Below are 18,604 nucleotides of genomic sequence, written 5' to 3' on the forward strand. Positions count from 1 at the left end.
GAAGATTCTGGTCATATATCTACTTAATGAAAGTCTCTTTCAAATATATTTGTGATTAATATTCTCTTTTTAATGTAGTGTGCTCTAGAACACACATTTAAAAATAGCCAAATTGAAATAAATTATGTGAAATACACATATATTTTGTTTGTAGACACTGCAAGCATATAAATCACTTAAAATACATTTTCAGCACTGTGAAAATTTTAGTTTTACTGTGTTTTGTCCTATTAACAAGTATTGCCTTACTTGAGAAATTATTTAACTTTTATAATTTTGGAGATAAGTGTAACTTGCCTTTATTTATTTTTATCTCTCTGATTCAGATTGTAGATTCTGCTCATCTGCCAGTTCACACACCAACAATAAAGAGAAAAGAAGATCATAGTAGAATCCTTTTTCCAACTAAGGTACTTTATTTAGTTATAAACTTAACAGATAACTTAAAAAGTGAGAATAGTTAGGATTTAACGGTTTAGGGTTAGGGTTAAAGTTAGAGTTAAAGTTTGGGTTTAGGGTTATTTTTGTTGTGTTAGGATTAGGGTTAGGGGTTTTAAGGTCAGGGTCAGGGTTAGGGTTTAGGGGTTAGGGTAAGGGTTAGGATTTGGGTTTACAATTAGGGTTAGGTTTTATAGTTAGGTTTAGGTTTTAGGGTTAGTGTTAGTGCTAGGGTTAGGGTATGGTTAGGGTTAGGGTTTAGGGGTTAGAGTTAGGTTTTAGGGTTAGGGTTAGGTTTTAGGGTTAGGGTTAGAGTTAAGGTTAAGGTTTTGTTGTTTAGGGTTATAGTTAAGGTTTTGGGTTAGTGTTAGGGTTGCGGTTAGGGTTAGAGTTAGGGTTTTTGTTGTTTTAGGGTTAGAGTTAGGGTTAGATATTCTGGGTTATGGTTAGGGTTAGGGTCAGGGTTAGAGTTAGGGTTATGGTAAGGATTAGGGTTACATCAGGGTCAGGGGTAGGGTTATGTTTATAGTATCATTTAGGTGTTAAGATTTGGTTTGGGTTAGTGTTAGTTTTAGGGTTAGGGTTTATGGTTTAGCTTTTAGTGTTAGGGTTAAGGTCGGGGTCATGGTCAGGGTCAGGGTGGGGATCTTTCTCAGGTTTCAGATTTAGGGTTAAGGTTATGCTTAGTTTTGGCTTTGGAAAAAGAATAATGTGAAAATAAACTGTTTTTTCTCTGTAACCCCTTCCTTCTTCTCTTTCTCATTTTCCTCTCAGTCTCTTTTTTCTCCTCTCTAATTTCCTTTATATTTTCCTTTTTTTTTTAATTGACAACTTTCAGTTAAGCATAGTATATTAAAAAATGCGTACTTGTCTGCTTTATAATAAAATTAACCAAACTCAGTAAAGAAAGAAAAAAGTAGGTAAATAATTCAACATAATTTTGTTGGAAGATGAAAGCCTTAATATGAGGTATTAGGAGAGCTGAGAAAACTGAATGTCAAGTTCATATACCAGGCATGCCAAAATGTCACAAGACAATCAATGTGTGAGAAGCGTGGAAGTTCTCAGGGATTAGAGACACCAGATACCTCACGAGACAGGGGTGATGTGCAGTGCTGATCATGGGAATAAACTGGAAGTCTAATAAGGAGCAGATGGCTCTTGTTCAGAGACTTCCCATGGCAGGGGTGGCAAGTCTGTCCACTTTGTAGATAAGGAAACAGAGATGCAAAGAATGTAATAAAATTTGCTAACTATTATTTGGAGAAACCAGATTTTGTTATAATTTACTTATTGCTAATTTATGACAACAATAATTTGGGGGAACAGAGACATGATCCAGAAATGGAAAATCCATAGTAGATTATCAACTTGTTGCTAATTCTGTGACGACATCTGCAGTTTCAGTTATTGGGTTTCAGTTAGAAATTCAGGATGTTATATGTCTCGGAGGTGTAATACAGCTTGCTTCATAAGAGCTCACCAGTACTGAAACATTATTTTTTTACTGATGGTGGAAAATGAAACATATAATTTGCTATATAGATAAAAATTTCAAATTATTTTTTCCAAAAAAGATATAAAAATCTTATTGTTTTTGTTACCCCCTCCAATAAAAATATGTATACATAGGTAATTCTTACTCCATCTACTGTTATTTAAAGAATCACTTGGAAAATTTATCAATCTAGAAAGCATCTTTTCAAATGTTCAGGATATATCAGCATAAAAAAAGCCTAGCTTTATTCACTTGGTTTCAAATAGTACTTATGAACATTTGATCATCACTGAAATAATTCTTCCTCCTCCTCTTCTCCCTTCTCTTACTCTTGCTCAAGATTTTCCACATATGAAGTATTCAAGGGGCAAGAATCTTAAATGTTGGTAAGAAAGGAAGGGAGTAGCTTTTCTTTGTATATAAAATGTTTCAAACAGGGTGGTTTGAACGAATCACCAGAATAACTTTTTCAAGGTTATTTAACCTTCAGTGCATGTTTGGTCTCTTTGCTTTGTAGATTAAGACCCACCAGTTTTTCCTCACCTCCTTTACTGCTCCCACCAAGTGTCACCAGTGCACATCTCTGATGGTGGGTTTGATAAGACAAGGCTGTGCCTGTGATGGTAAGATCTGAAGAATTATATGTTGAGTCAGAGCCATAATCTTTATACCTAAGTATCTTAGTCTGCTCAGGCTGCCATTATAAAGTACATAGATAGCTTCAAAACACAGATATTTATTTCTCACATCTCTGGGGGCTGGAATTCTTTGGCTCAACTCAAATTTTCACAGAAAGCCATCTCATTAGTGGAACATAAATGAGGTCCAAAACAGTTGCAAGGGAGTTTGGGAAATGAGGTTATTAGCATTTTGACCTCTACAAGAGTAGACAGAGTTGTAATGGAAGGCAAGGGGGTAAAAACATTGTATGCACAATAACCATACCTCTTTATTTTCTTTAAAAAGCATGTGGGTTCTTATGTCACACAACCTGTGTGGAAAAAGCTCCAAGAGCTTGTCCAGTGCCTTCTCAATGGAAGAACAATGCCCTCTATCTAGATCCACAGGAAGGCATGGGAACAGCCTATGAAGGCCATGTCTGGGTAAGAGTCAATATTTTGAGTTTAGATAAACTCTTTAAAAGTTTATTAATCACTTCTGACTCTGTGAGCACAAGATTTGTCAGAAATATAAATATGTATACTATTTACAATATATTATACAATATAAATTATATGTATTTGAAAATATTTGTTTCATCCTGAGAAGATTTCAGAACAAAATTTAGCTTTCCCAATAGGATATTTTTAAATGTCCCATAGTTTTCTATTTAAACCTTGCCTTGTGATGAACAAATGCTGAAATCCCTACTAATGATGTAACTTGACATCCAATCAGCAATAATAAATTATGAGACTGAAAGTGAAATAATCATCTGAGTTGAATTTGAGACACGGAGTTATCAAATTTGAATTTAATATTACCCAGAGACAAAGCTGTGACTGTTATTTGGATGAGCTACTAGTGTTAATTGAAGCGTTATAAACTTTACTTCCACAACACAAAAGTCATTTATTTCTTAAAGGAACTGCTTTGTTTTTAAAATTGCAACCATGTTATACAGTTCTGTTCTATATCTTTAACAAGAAAAGTGACAGATTTATAAAAAAAATTATTATTTTAATTTTATACATAATAATTGGGTAGTATTTGCTGTCTCAGCTTGGATTATTTTCATTTGTTTTCAAAATAAATAAATAAATAAAGATCCCAAAGAAAGGAGGGACAAAAAAAGGATGGCAGAGAGCATTGGCTATAGTTTGTGACTTCAAACTCTTCCTGTATGAAATGGATGAAGAAAAAGACTTGAAACCTAATGTTGTAGTGAGTCAAGTGATTGACATGAGGTAAGCTTTAAAAGGAAAATATTTTTTATGAAGAAAAGGAATAAAAATGTTTGTTGATACTTCCTTTAAATAGTGTCACCATTTAGATTTAACTTTATAGTGCTTCTAATTTTCCCCATTGCCATGTGAACTTTAAAATAGAAGATTTTTTTTCCTTAAAGTTTACAACACCACCCCTTAGATACAGATTATAATTCAATGTGATATTTGTAAGAATTTTTTTAGTCAAAAGTTACTTTTTTATTAGGTGGTGGTGGTGGTGGTGGGGGTGTGTGTGTGTGTGTGTGTGTGTGTGTGTGTGAAGAAAGAAAATAAAACCTCAAAACCAGACATTCTTTATATTGAGATATGTATAATTTACATATATTTTAGAGTATGTAATCTACTGGTTTTTAGTATAGTCACAAGGTCGTATAACCATCACCACAATTTAATTTTAAGACATTTAATCGCACCAAAAAGAAACTCCATACTCTTTAGCAGTTACTCTACATTTTCCCCTGCCCCCCGCCCCTAGCAACCTTTAATCTACTTCTGTCTCTATGGATTTGCTTATTCTGATCTTTTATATAAACCGAATCATATAACATGCGGAGTTTTGTGACTGGCTTGTTTCACTGAGCATAATGTTTTCAAGATTCCCCTATGTGGCATGTATCAATACTTCGTTACTTTTCATGGCTGATGCCCTTTATCAGATTGAAGAAATTCCCTTCTATTCCTAATTTATTAAGTGTTTTTATCTGAAAAGGGTGTTGGATTTTGACAAATGCTCTTTCTGTGTCTATTTTGAAGATCGTATAGTTTTTCTTTCTTTTATTAACATGTTGATTTTTGTGTATAAGACCAATCTTGTATCCCTGGGATAAATCCCACTTGGTTATACTGTATTATTCCCCCCATTTGTTTTTTTTGTTTTTTTGTTTTTTGTTTTTTGTTTTATTGCTGCTGAATTTGGTTTACTGAAATTTATTGAGGATTTTTATGTCTACATTAATACAGACTATTGGTCTATGGTTTTCTTGTGATACTTTTGCCTGATTTTGGTACTAGAGTAACACTGGCCTCAGAATGATTTGGAAAGTACTCACTTCCCTTTTATTTTTTGGAAGATTTTTTTTTAAAGGATTGGTATTATATATGTTTAGTAAAATTCACTAACAAAGCTATCTGATCCTGGAATTTTCTTTATGGGAAGTTTTTGATTGCTAGTTCAATTTCTTTACTTGTTATAAGTATTTTAAGATTTTCTGTTCTCCTTGAGTCAGCTTTAGTATTTTGTGTTTTTCTAGGAATTTTTGCATTTCATTTAGATTATCTAACTTTTGACATACAAGTTTTCATAGTATTCCTCTATACTTCTTTTAACTTCTGAAAGGTCAGAAATAATGTTCCCACTTTCATTTCTGATTTAAATAATTTGGGTCTTCTCTCATTTTTCTTGGTCAGCTTAGCTAAAGATTTGTCTATTTTGATCTTTTTAAAGAAACAAATTTTAGTTTTCTTGATACTTTAATTTTTTTCTATACTTTGTTTCATTAATTCTTACTCTAATCTTTATTATTTCCTTCCTTTTGCTTGGTCTGGGTTTAGTTTTCTTTTCTTCCCACCTCCCCACCCCTCTCCACCCCTGGTTTATTAAGGTGGAAAGTTAAGTTATTGATTCGAGATCTTCATTCAATTATTGTTTCTGCTCCCTCATCTCTCTCCTTTCTCTTTGGGACTATCATTATGTGTATTTTAGTATTTTTATGGTGTCCCACAATCTCTGAGGCTCTATTTTTAAAAATTATTTTTTTCATTCTTTTCCTCAGATCAGATATATCTTCAAGTTTAGTGATTCTGTATTCTACTTGCTTAAATCTATTATTGAGCTCTTCTAGTGAGGTTTTTTTTTAATTTTTTTATTTTTATTTTTTATTTCAGTGATTATATTGTTCAACCTCAGAATTACTATTGTTCTATTTCTAAAAAAATAATTTCTATCTTCTTATTAATATTTTCTATTTGGTGAGATATCATCCTCACAATTTTCTTTAGTTATTTAGATATGGTTTCTTTTCGGTCTTTAAACATATTCAAAACAGCTGATTTAAGTCTTTATCCAGTAAATTCAATATCTGGGCTTCCTTGGAGACAGTTTCTACTGATTGCTATATTTTCCTGTGTATTGATTTGTCATACCTTTGTGAATTTTGCATATCACAATTTGTTGTTGTTGTTAAAAACTGGACATTTCAAATAATAAAATTGGCAACATTGGTTATCAAATTTCACTTCCTCTTCAGGACTTGTTATTGTTGTTTGTTTGTTTAGCAACTTTTCAGAACTAATCTGTAAAGTCTTTATTATTTGTCATGTGTGGTCACTGGAGTCTACTTCATTATCTTAGTAGTCAGCTAATGATTGTGTAGAGATTTCTTTAAACATCTAGAACCAGGAAACCTTCCAGTCTTTGCTGAGGAGCTCTGTGTGTATGTTAGGGCATTCCTTCAGTACTCAGCTAGGCAGTTGTTAACACTATCTTAGTCTTCACTTTCTACTGTGTAGAGCCTCAAAAGTATTGAAAAAAATAATGGCTAAAAGCTTCCAAAATTTGATGAAAAACATTAATTTACCCATCCAAGGTCAGTCAGAGGTGAGACTTTATGACTTTCTCAAGTCTTTTCTGAGTGTATATGCACAGCCCTAGGCATGTTGACAGCCCTATGCATATGCATGGCCATTTAGATTCTTACAACTATGTCAGAGCTTTTCAAGACCTTTACCATGGAAATTTTTGGTTAATCTGTTTTTTTTTTCCAGCTGTTAATAAGAGTTCCATATAATTCACCATAGGCAGATTATTCTAGGCAGCTGTGCAGTTAAAATGCTTTCACATAATTGTTTTCTATAAGTGCCCCTTAGGAATTGGACTTTCCAAAATGGGGGAGCGCTGAGTAAATTCTAATAACATCAGCTGCTTTTCTTTCCTTCCTTCCTCCAGCTTCCTCGGGTCTCCAGTAGCATTTAGAATATACCGTGAATGCACGCTGCCACCTTTCAAAGCTACTGAAGAGCTGGAGAATGGAACATGGAACTAGGGCAAGTTTAACTACCACAAAGCTCATGATTCTTACCAAGATTTAACTATTTAACAAAAATAATAATAAGTTCTTCTCAAATTGCCACAAAACTTGGTAAAACTACAGAGTTCTGAAAAAGTTGATTTTGATAATTTTTTTTCAGTTTTCTCATTTCTTTTATGAAGGAGAGAATCTTCAGAGGTCCTTATTCTGCCATTTTGAAGATGTCACTCCAAACATTCTATAACTGTTTTATAAAGAATATTGAATCAGTAAACTTGCAGCAAATATATTCTGTTGAGGGAAATGCAATTTGTTCTCCACTTCACCCAACTCATCTGAATCTTTTAGGCTCCTCTACACTCTCTTCTCAGTGTCTCTGAGCATCTGTTCTTGGCCTTATTCTCTTCTTTTTCTGCATAGTCCCTGGGTGATTCAATCACTTCCTGTGGCTCCAGATGTCACCTGAACTGTGATGGTTGGGTGACTGCTCAGCCTGAACTACCTTCTTATCACAGATTATGTGAGTCTCTTTTTTACCTTGTCTTATTTTGATTTCTTACCCACAAACTCTGTTCTTATATTCTTCACCCCATCTAATTTCTTTCTTGTCAGAAATTTGGTAGTACCTTGAATAACTGGAATAGGAAATTAGGTGATCTCAAAGGTGACTTTAGAAAGATTATTCCAGTAGATTTTTTTACAATAAATTAGTGTGGGACAGGGAAAATGAGAGTGGTGATGGGACCAAGAAGTATAGCTTACAACAGTCCATTATTTAGACTGGATGAGTGTCTGCACTAAGGTGGTAGTTGCAGGATGTGCTAAGAAAAGATGAGTACAAGAAATATTATCATGGTGATCTCATGGTGGGACATGATGAGTGACAGAAAAAGGAAAATGAAAGGAGTAACAATCACAGATAGTGCTTAAGTTTTAAGTCATCAAGTCTGAAAAACTAAGGATAAAATTGACAGTCATGCAGTTCTAATGGAATGATTGTTTTGGTGGAGAAAGAAATGAGTTTGTTCTAGATGTTGAAGAAATAGAAAAATATCAAGTGAGCCAGATCAATCAGATGTCTACTTTCAACCAAGGTGTAATAATAGGGGCCACATTTAACCTTTCACCAGAAACAATCTAAAAACTGACTTAAGGTGCTGAACATGAAATAATGAAGGGCATGGATCCCTGAAAAACAAGAACAAATAAAGTGAGCTCTATATTTGCCCCAGGTCACTGCCTTGTGAGAGTTCTCAGTGCATAATGCAGAAAGCAGAATCCCAGGTAGAGCCAGGTGAACTCCCTGAGTTGAAGAGATGGAACTAAGAGTCCAGAGAGATCTAAGTAGCCAGAGTTCACAGAGGAACCAGTGAGGAGAAAGTATGCATGAGAGACAAAGAGAGAGAGAGAGATTTCCATGTACCTAGTAGATCTCACTCAAGCGTTCAGCAGATTACTGATAAGCACATGCAAGTGAGGAAATTATCAGAAGCCAGTGAAAGAAAGACCTGAAAAGGTAATAGTGCCTGTTCCAACCAGTCAGACTGGAAATGTCAAGATAATTGAATAACTCTAGATCTATTAAGTAATTGAACTTTAATTAAACACTATACCTCAAAGAAAACCCCAAGTACAAATGGTTTCACTGAGATATTTTTATCAAATATTTAAGGAACAAATAATACCAATTCTACATAAAATCTTCCAGGAAATTGAAGAGCATGAGTCGCTTCTCAACTCATTCTATGAGGCCCATGTTACCTTGATACCAAAGGCAGACATTATAAAATATTATTTAAAAAGTACAAATCAATATTCTTTGCAAACTTTGATGCAAAAAGTCTTGACAAAATGTTAGCAAATCAAATCCAACTTCATGGAAAATCATACTGTTTCATGAGCAAGAGAGATATATCTCAGGAAGACTGGTTGACAATCCAGAATCAATGTATTTTACTACAGTAACAAATGAAAAATATATTATGTCAATAGATACATTAAATGTATTTGACAAAATCATATGTTTATTCTTGATGAACACTTAGAAGAGAGCTTTCCTCATCCTAATAAAGCCCATCTATGAAAATCTTACAGTTAACATAATTAGTGACAAAATATTCAATGCTTTCTCCTGAACATCAGTAACAAGACAAGAATGTTTGCTCTTACAACTCTTATCTAACATTGTACTGGAAGTCTTCACCAGGGAAAAAAAAGAAAGTACATCCAGGTCGGAAAGGAGAAAGTGAAATTTTCATAGACAACATCTATGCAGAAAATTCAATGCAATCTACAGAAAAAGCTATTAGAACTAATTAATAAACTTAGCAAGTTTATAGGATACAAGATCAATATGTAAAAATGAACTGCATTTCTTTATACTAGCAACAAATAATCAAAAACCAAAATTAAATAAGCAATACCATTTGCAATAGCATCAAAATATATTCATTACTTAGAAATAAATATGATAAAAGTTGTGCAAGACTTATACAATGAAACTATAAAATATTGATAAGAGAAATTAATGAATAACTAAATAAATGGAGAAACTGTTAATGCATTAAAAACTTCAAAATTTAAAAAAATATTAATGCTCCTAAAATCGACTTATAGTTTCAGCACAACCTTAATCAACATCCCAGCCAGCATTAAAACGCTTTTTATAGACACTGACAAACTGGTTCTAAAATTCTTAGGGAAATGCAAAAGAACTAGAAGAGCCAAAACAATTTTGAAAAAAAGAAGAAATCCAGAAATACATATGAAAAAATATATGTAAAATATATTTATAATACACACAATATATCTTTAAAAATATAAAATATATATTTATAACACAATATAAAAATGCAAACTATATTTGTATATATATTTCTGGATTTTCTAGTCTGTGATTTTAATATATACAATATTTTTAATAGGTTGCAAAAAGCTATCAACAAATGGTATTGGAATTATCTTGATATAATATTTGGTCACTATCAGTTACTACCTAAAAGAATGTTAAAAACCAATGAAATAAAAATTGAAGGTTATGTATTCTTTTACTTTCAGGTGATTCTACTCACTTTCAGTGCCTTGCTTTTTCTTTAGGGATGGAGCCTTTTCTGTCAGTTCTGTCTGGTCCTCTAATTTTATTTCTGTGAGGAGAAAGGAAATGTCCCGTATGTTTAAAGTAAGCATGCTGCTGTTGTATCCTTTGATTATACATTTTGGTTCATCCTTTTCTTGCCTTTCCATAGGGGTCAAATCTTCTTGGGCTGCTGACGGTCACTGGAGACTTGATTTCAGAATCATTTTTCTCCCTCCTTTCCACTTACCACAATAAATCTTAATCTTATTCAAAAATACTATAAATAGCTTTTTGCACATGTCACATTTTGTCATCCTATAGTTAAATCTAAGACTTAAAATACAAACGTTTCTGAGTATGTTCATTCATTTTACCCTAAGGTAACAAGACATGTCAGATTCATAGCTGAAAACATAAACTTACAAAGCACAGTGATATTGGGCAGGATAAAAGAAGAGGAAAAAAACAGTAGCAGAGAAAGAGAGATGACATACTTCACGGTCAGATGTACACATCTGATGATTCATTACGGACTTACAGTAGCATAAATATCCGGCTTCTAAAACTAGAGGCACTTTATAAAATAAGTTTTCTTTGAGGCAACATTTTGAAGTCATAATTCAAATTCAAACCACGAGTGAAAAATAGAAAAATCAGGGAAGAATGTAGTTTTACAATCTCTTAAAAAATAGACACTCTGCTCTTTAAAATTCATGTAAAAAATTAATGTGATTCTGGAATGTCAGTTAAAGTGGCAGAGAAAGCAAAGGACTGCTGTCCCCGTGTGGCCCATATGGTTACAGTCAACCTATGACTCGTATTTAACAATGCCAGACAGAAATATTCTTAGTTCCTTAGCCCATTTAGACTCTACCCAACCACTAAGGGACTCTACAAAGGCTTGACCATTTGGAACTGACATACAGAGTGGGAATTTATTATGTCATTGCTGCTTACCTGACACTGACAAAAGAAAGTTTCACATACAAATTTAGAGTTATGCTAGATTAATTATATACTTTTTTAATTTAAAATTTATAATTATCATTTACTACTAATGAAGTAAGTTATAGGCATGTAGCCAGGAAAGTATATTTCTGAATATTTCTAACTTAACAACAAAAATTCCCTGAGCATTGCATAATATCATAATTGATTATAATGATTAAAGCTGCAAGACCCATTGCTGTTTCAGAAATATGGAAGGTGCAAAGCTGTGCCTTAGAACTGAAGAAATAGAGAGGCTGAGTGGAGATTCTGGCATCAGACGGCCTGTGTTCTATTGCCCTGTGTCCTGTCTTCTTCTCAACTGTAAAATAGATTGCTAGTATCTACCCACTGAGATTGCTCTGAGGATTAAATCAATAATGTGTAAATTTCTCAGAGCAGTTGCTTGTTCAGTGTCAGCATTCAATAAATGCTAACTATTTTCATTTGATGAAGTATAATCTATTATGTATTCAGAGTTCACCAGAATTTTTATGAGAATCAAAATAAAAGTGACTCTGACATTTTGCTTTGGGCCTGGGTTCTAATGTTCAGTAGAAGTATCATTTACCAATGGCAAGATTAATGAAAAATGCTAAACAGGCTGGCATAAAGAGCATCTGCTTTCTTATAACCTAGATATTCCTTAAATCGTTCTAGGTCACAGCTTCCCAGCTCTCAGCATCTACTAATAGATATTCAATCCCAATATTAGCAGATAGCGAGAATGAGAAGAGTGAGTGGGTGGGAGTGCTGAGCGAACTGCACAAGATATTGAGAAAAAATCATTCCAGAGACCGCTCAGTCTATGTTCTGAAAGAGGCTTATGACAGCAGTCTACCCCTAATCAAAACCACCCAGACAGCTGCAATTATAGGTATGGATTTACATTTATCCCACTAGATTCACACCCCTCACTACAGTCCCCAAATCATCTGAAAACCTTAACTTTATTAACAACTCATATGTCTGCAAAACCTGGCTGAATGAGGCTACTGGGAAAGGGGCCCTCCTCACCCTATGATTGCTTTGCAAAGATATTCACATATTTGATTATATGATGGTTCCCCAGGCCCTGCATAATAAGTTATTTTTTAAAAATATAGTAATACCTTCTTCAAGTCTGAAAAATTCTGAGTTCCCAAACACATTTGACTCAAAGGGTATCACACAAGGGGTGTGGCCCTATGTAGTGATTGTGAACTACATCCCTTGAGGGCAGAGATTGTTTCTCAAATCTGTATTTCCAACGTCCAACACTCAATAAATAAATGAATCAGTGAATGAATTGCTAAGATCAATAAAGTTACTAAAACTTCTTTGAGCACTACTGTGCCCATGTGTTAAATGCAGATAATTCCTGTTTTTTAGTTATGGAGAGAATTAAATGAGCTAATATATGTAAAGTTCTGTGATTTCTTTCAATAAGTGCTATCTTTGCTCCTGAAGTTTTAGTTCTTGCTTGTTCTTACATACACATCAATGCTTATACAGTTCAAGCCAAGATCACCGAAAAATCATAAAATTTTTTTCATTCATGAAACAATTACTTTTTTACAACAAGTTTAAAAGTATACATTACTAGAATATTACACTTTCTTCAAATATTACTTTACTTTCTATTGAGAAAAGTCATGTTTTATTATGCTTCTATAATCTGAAAGAAAAATAATTTTCAAATTAATTATTCTTATGTTTCTTTTAATTTTTATATATGCTAAATATGTATTTAATTTGAATTCTAAACTCCAATATTGATAAGCTTGTCCAGTTTATCTTGTTAGCTTAATGTTTGCTAAAAAAAATCCTTGATGTTTTTATTTATGTGTCAAATATAGATTGCAAAAGAATTGTTCTGGGAAATGAAGAAGGATTATTCGTTGTGCACGTTACCATAGATGGTAAGGAGAGGTTTTACTGTTCTGGAATAACTTTAAACTCTAGTAATAATAATATTAGATTTGTTCTCTTTTCTTCCCATTAAAAAAAAACTTCCGCATCTGGTTCAATGTGTTTTCAAGTCAAATGATGACTTTTCTAATTTCCAGAGATTCATATTCCCTCAGTGTCAAAATATTTTTATGGGCAATTTTATCTAATAAGTCTCCTGTAAGAACTTAGTTTAGCATCTTTCAGTTGGTGCATGAAAGGCAATACAATTCTACTTGATTCTCTTTTTCTCACTATTATATTGGCAGGCACTGCAAAGACTAACAATGTAAAATTGGGTATTTTCTGGATAAGACAGCAGAGTTCTTTGTGTTTGTTTAGGCTCTCATGGTTGTTTGAGGAAGAAATGAAGAGGAGCCAATCTTATATAACTCTCCTCTTGAATGTCTTGAATCCTAACAATTAGTTAGACAAAGAATCTGCATTTGAAGGATATTAGCTATGTTTACCTATTGATCTCCTATGATCTTTCTATTGAGAAGAGCAATGATCTTCTTTGAAGGCTTCCTAGGCTGTGTGGGTCTGGGTGAGAAGACCCATTAAAGATCCACTATGTGTCCATTATAAGAACAAGGAGTTGTATCTTTTTGTTCAGAGCTGCCCCCACACACTTAAACAGTGCCTAGCACATATTCAGTTACTCAATAAATATTTGTGTACTAAAGGAATCAATTTACTTCTGGAAAAAAAGGGACATTTTTCCCTTAAAGAAGTAATGTGTTTCCCTTTATCAGACATTGAGAGGTATTTGCTTGCTGCCTAGAATTTCAGGGCTAAGTTTAGTGCTTTCCTATGCTAATTTTATTATTAAGGTAATTATATTATTTCTGGAATAATCATCGTTTTCTTTCCTATATGATGTTTGATCTATTATCCTTCTCTTCCTATCCTTTTTTATCCTTCTCGAACCTACCCTGTGAGTTTACATCTCTGATTTTATTAGAACATGACTTAAATCCATTGGAGTAATAACTGAGAGAGAATTTTAAAATAAGAAAATATGCTTCTGCACAGCAAAGGAAACCATCAAAGAAATGAAAATGCAACCTGACAAATGAGAGAAAATACTGCAAATCATAGATCTGATAAGGAGTTAATATTCAAAATATATATAAAAAACTCATACAATTCAACAGTAAAAAATAACAACAACAATAACAACAACAAACAAACATAATCTGATTAAAAAATGAGTAGAGGATCTGAATAAACATTTTTCCAAAAAAGGCATACACATGGCAATTGATACATGTAGAGGTACTCAACATCACTAGGGAAATACAAATTAAAACCACAATGAGAAACCACACACCTGTTAGACTGGCTATTATCAAAAAGACAAGAAATAACAAGTGTTGGAGAAGATGTAGAGAAAAAAATTCTACTGTTGGTGGGAATGTAAATTGGTGCAACCACTATGGAAAACAGTACAGAGATTCCTAAAAAATTAAAAATAGAACTATCATGAGAACCAGCAATTCCACTTCTGGATATTTACCCAAAGAAAATGAACACTGCAGCCTCATGTTTATTGCAGCATTATTTGTAATAGCCAAGATATGGAAATAACCTAAGTGTCTATCAATGGATGAACGGATAAAGAAGTTGTGGTACATATAGAAAATAGATTATTATTCAGCCATAAAAAAGAATTAAATCTTGTCACTTGTGACAATATGGGTGGATCTTTAGGGCATTATGCTAAGTGAAATAAATTAGAGAAAGACAAACACCATATTATCTCATTTAGATGTGAAATCTAAAAAGCAAAAAGAATAACAATAAAAAACAATTTATAGATAGAGAAAAGATTGGTGGTTGGCAGAGGCTGGTGGGTGTAGGGGTGGGAAAATGGTTAAGGGGGGTCAAAAGGTACATACTTCCAGTTATAAAATAAAAATACACCCTGGGGATGTAACGTACAGCAAAGTGACTACAGTTAATAATACTGTACTGCATAAATGAAAGTTGCTAAGAGTAAATCTTAAAAGTTCTTGTCACAAGAAAAAAATTTTGTAGCCATATGTGATGTCAGATATTGACTTATTGTGGTGCTCATTTTACAATATATACAAATATTTAATCATGTTGTACACTTAAAGCTAATACAATATTTTATGTCAATTATACCTCAATTAAACATTTTAAAAATAAGAAAACATTGCTAATTTGAAGGTGAATTGCCATTTTATTTATAGAGAAATTACTCAAGTTAATGACATTACTCAAGTTAATGACATTACTCAAGTTAATGACATTAAGAAGATTTATCAGATCATTTTTATTGAGACCATTTTTAATTGTCTTTGGGTAAATTGGGAGAATAGTCAAAATAAATAAGTAGAAATTATTTTGAATTTGAAAATGACTTACAATTATGTTTATTTGCGTAGAAATTACTCGAATTGGTGATATAAAGAAGGTTCATCAGATTGAGCTTATCCCCAATGGCCAGATGGTTGCAGTTATCTCAGGGCGAAGTCACCGTGTGCAATTACCTCCCATGTCAGCTCTGGATGGAAGAAAGACTGATATTCACAAGCTGGCAGAAACGAAAGGGTGCCAAATCATGACTTCTGGAACAGTATGCCAAGGGGCCCATACATGCCTTTGTGTAGCTAGGAGAAGCCAAGTCTTCTGTTATGAGCTGTTTTGGAGCAAGAAAATTTCCCACAGAAAATTTAAAGAGTTCCAAATCCCAACCAATGTCCAGTGGATGGCCATCTTCAGTGAACAGCTTTGTGTAGGATTCCAGTCAGGATTCCTGAGATATCCTTTGAGGAGAGAAGGAATTCCATATAGGATGCTCCATTCACATGACCCAACACTGTCATTTATTGCTTGTCAACCAGTGGATGCTCTCTGTGCAGTTGAAATCTCCAGTACTGAATATCTGTTATGTTTTAAAAGCATTGGAATTTACACTGACAGCAGGGGCCTCAGATCTAGGTCAATTGAACTGATGTGGCCAGCAACTCCAACTTACTGCCGTAAGGCTATCTTACATTTGTTCCCTTGTTATTCTGTATTTTTCCTGCCTTTTTATTGCAATTCTATATTCTATGTCCAAAATATTGTTAATGTCAGGTTTTATTTTAAAAAACATCACTGAAGATTTTTTTTAAAATTTATCTATATCCTTTTAAGTAGAATAGCTCTAATGAAGTTAAATCAAAGTTGTACATATAAAATAATTTAGCTTTTAATTTTTATTATATTTATAGGATAATTTACTTTGAATATTCTTAATCTAAGCTGTTGCCTTTTGTAAGCTCCTGAACAGGCATCTTCATGATCACTGAAAATCACATAAGTATTAATTAACAATAAAAAATAGCTACTAAGTAAATTATTTTTCCCCTTTTAGTTTTAATTTATGTAAAGTATACGTATAATGTTCCTAAATAATTTTAGCCTATTTCATATTTTATTGATGCAGGCCATCATTTTACAAATTAAATATAGTATTTTTTATTTACTTAGACAATAGTAATTGAGCACTTAAAATGAGTGACTTACTATGCTAGGGGCACAATATTAAACATAATAAGGTAGACATAGTTTGTATCCTCTTGAAGATTACAGTCATTACATGAGACTGATAATAACATGAGTACTTTCATAGGGGAAGTCAGTATCCTACAGGAGCACACAGGAGGGGTGCTTAATCTAAACTGGTAGGTCAAGGAAGGCCATCTAAAGAAATAAGAAGTGTTTCTTTCAACGCTTTAAAAATGTCATTCTATTGTCTTCTGACTTCCATTTTTCCGATGACAAATCAAACATTTTTATTTTTTCTCTGTGTCTTTTCTATTTAACCACTTTTAAGATTTCTCATTATCTTTGGTTTTCAACAATTTGACTATGGTGTGCTTACATATGGTTTTCTTTGTATATAGCCTGCTTGAGGATTTCAGAACTTCTTGAATCTGATGATTGATATCTCTCATTATTTTTAGAAACATTTTTAGGCATTATCTATTCAAAAAATTTTCTAACCTACTTTCTGGGAATCCAATTATATATATGTATTAGACTTCTTAATGTTGTTACACAGGTTGTTGAAGCTCTGTTTTTTAAAACTTTTATCCTCTGCTTCAGTTTGGGTATTTTCTGTTGCCTCCATCTTCGATTCTTTTGATTCCCCATCCCCAACTTTTTCAGAAATTGTTAAATATTTCTGATGTTATGTTCTTCTTTTCTACAATTTCAATTATTTTTTGGAAATGTTCATTTTTTTTTTTGCTGAAATTCTATCTGCTAATTTGTTGATATTTTTCACATCTGGAATTATTTAATAATTATTTATAATTATTCTAACATGTGGTTCAAGTGTGGGTCTGCTTCTCTTGACTCTGGATTGAAGATGACATTTTACTGCTTTTTTACATGTCTCATTATTTTTTGTCCTTTTACGGACATTATGAATGATATAACATAGGGACTCTGGATTAAGTGGGGTTTTTTTGTTTGTTTGTTTGTTTGTTTAGAGAATTTTGTGTGTTTTATTCTGACAGGTAATTAAATTCCCGATGAATCACTTTAGTGTTGCTGAGGGTTGGGTTTAGACTTTATTATGGTGGGACTATTACGACTTTTTTTGTTGTTACTCCTAAAGAATGGCCTTTTTGGGATGAGTGCCCAGGATTTTCACCAATGTTTCTCCTCTTTTTCTAGGTCAGAAATCTAATGTCTTTCCAGCACTATACTACCTATAAAATTTCTGTTCATCCTTCAGTGCTCCAAGCAGGTCTTGTGGAGTCTTTCTCTGCCGGTGTTCAGCTTTGGACTTGGTAAGGGACTTTAAGCAAACTGCTGTGACAATTTCTGGGACACATTTTTTTTGTAGCTCTTTCATTTGCTTTTGAAATTCCAGAAAATTAGAATCTGTTTCTTCTGCCCAGTAAAACTCCACTCTGCGCTTGGGATCCATATTTCTGGTCAACAGTTTAGAAATTGCCCTTAGGCAGAAAGCTAAGGAAAGGAATGCAGAAACCTCTTCATATCTTTCTCTTCTATTAGGGATGGCAGTCCTCTGCTGTCTACTAACTAATGCCTAAGAAGTAGTTACTTCATACATTTTGTCCAATTTTGTAATTATTGATGGTGGGAGATAAGTCCAATACCAGCTACTCTGTGATAACTGAAACAGGCCATCCACACTGCATTTTTGTGAGGAGCTATAATAAGTTCAGTGTTTCAGGCATGGAGTTCAAGATGAAAGATAAGATTGAAGGGATTCTCATGAGCCAGATCACAGAAAGTTTTTTAATTAAGAATGACATGGTTAATTTGCATTTTGGAAAAATCCCTAGGTTCCAATGGTGAGATTAAAAATTATGTGAGGAAAGACTGGAGGCCAAGAGACCAACCAGAGGTCATTGGAGCAGTTGTGGATTAAAAATACGTACAATGGGGGCAGTTGGGATGGAGAGTAGACAATTTGAAGATATTGAGAAGATATAATTGACAAAACTTCATAATTGATTGGAAGTGGAAGCTGAGAGATAAGAGCATCAGAAATTGTCCTACTTGATGTCCTATCTGAGCAAATGAGTGGATGCCACAGCTATTTACTGACATAATAAAACATGAGGTAGGGCAGATTCAGATGGGCAGGGAAGGAGGAGATATGATAATTTAACTTTTTTTGTTGTTGTGTTGTGGACATATTTGAAAT

The 18,604-nt window shown here is 33.3% G+C and overlaps 1 long non-coding RNA gene across 1 annotated transcript; it reads left to right on the forward strand.

The window, feature by feature from the left end:
* Positions 1-2,462: 2,462 nt before the first annotated feature.
* LOC111731105 lies at positions 2,463-18,171 on the forward strand. The gene is made up of 3 exons (XR_002776954.1): positions 2,463-2,559; positions 17,258-17,262; positions 18,161-18,171. It is a non-coding gene; the product is annotated as an uncharacterized LOC111731105 (long non-coding RNA).
* Positions 18,172-18,604: the final 433 nt, after the last annotated feature.

The sequence above is a fragment of the Pteropus vampyrus genome, unplaced genomic scaffold (genome assembly GCF_000151845.1).
Source record: "Pteropus vampyrus isolate Shadow unplaced genomic scaffold, Pvam_2.0 Scaffold349, whole genome shotgun sequence".
Lineage (NCBI taxonomy): Eukaryota > Metazoa > Chordata > Mammalia > Chiroptera > Pteropodidae > Pteropus > Pteropus vampyrus.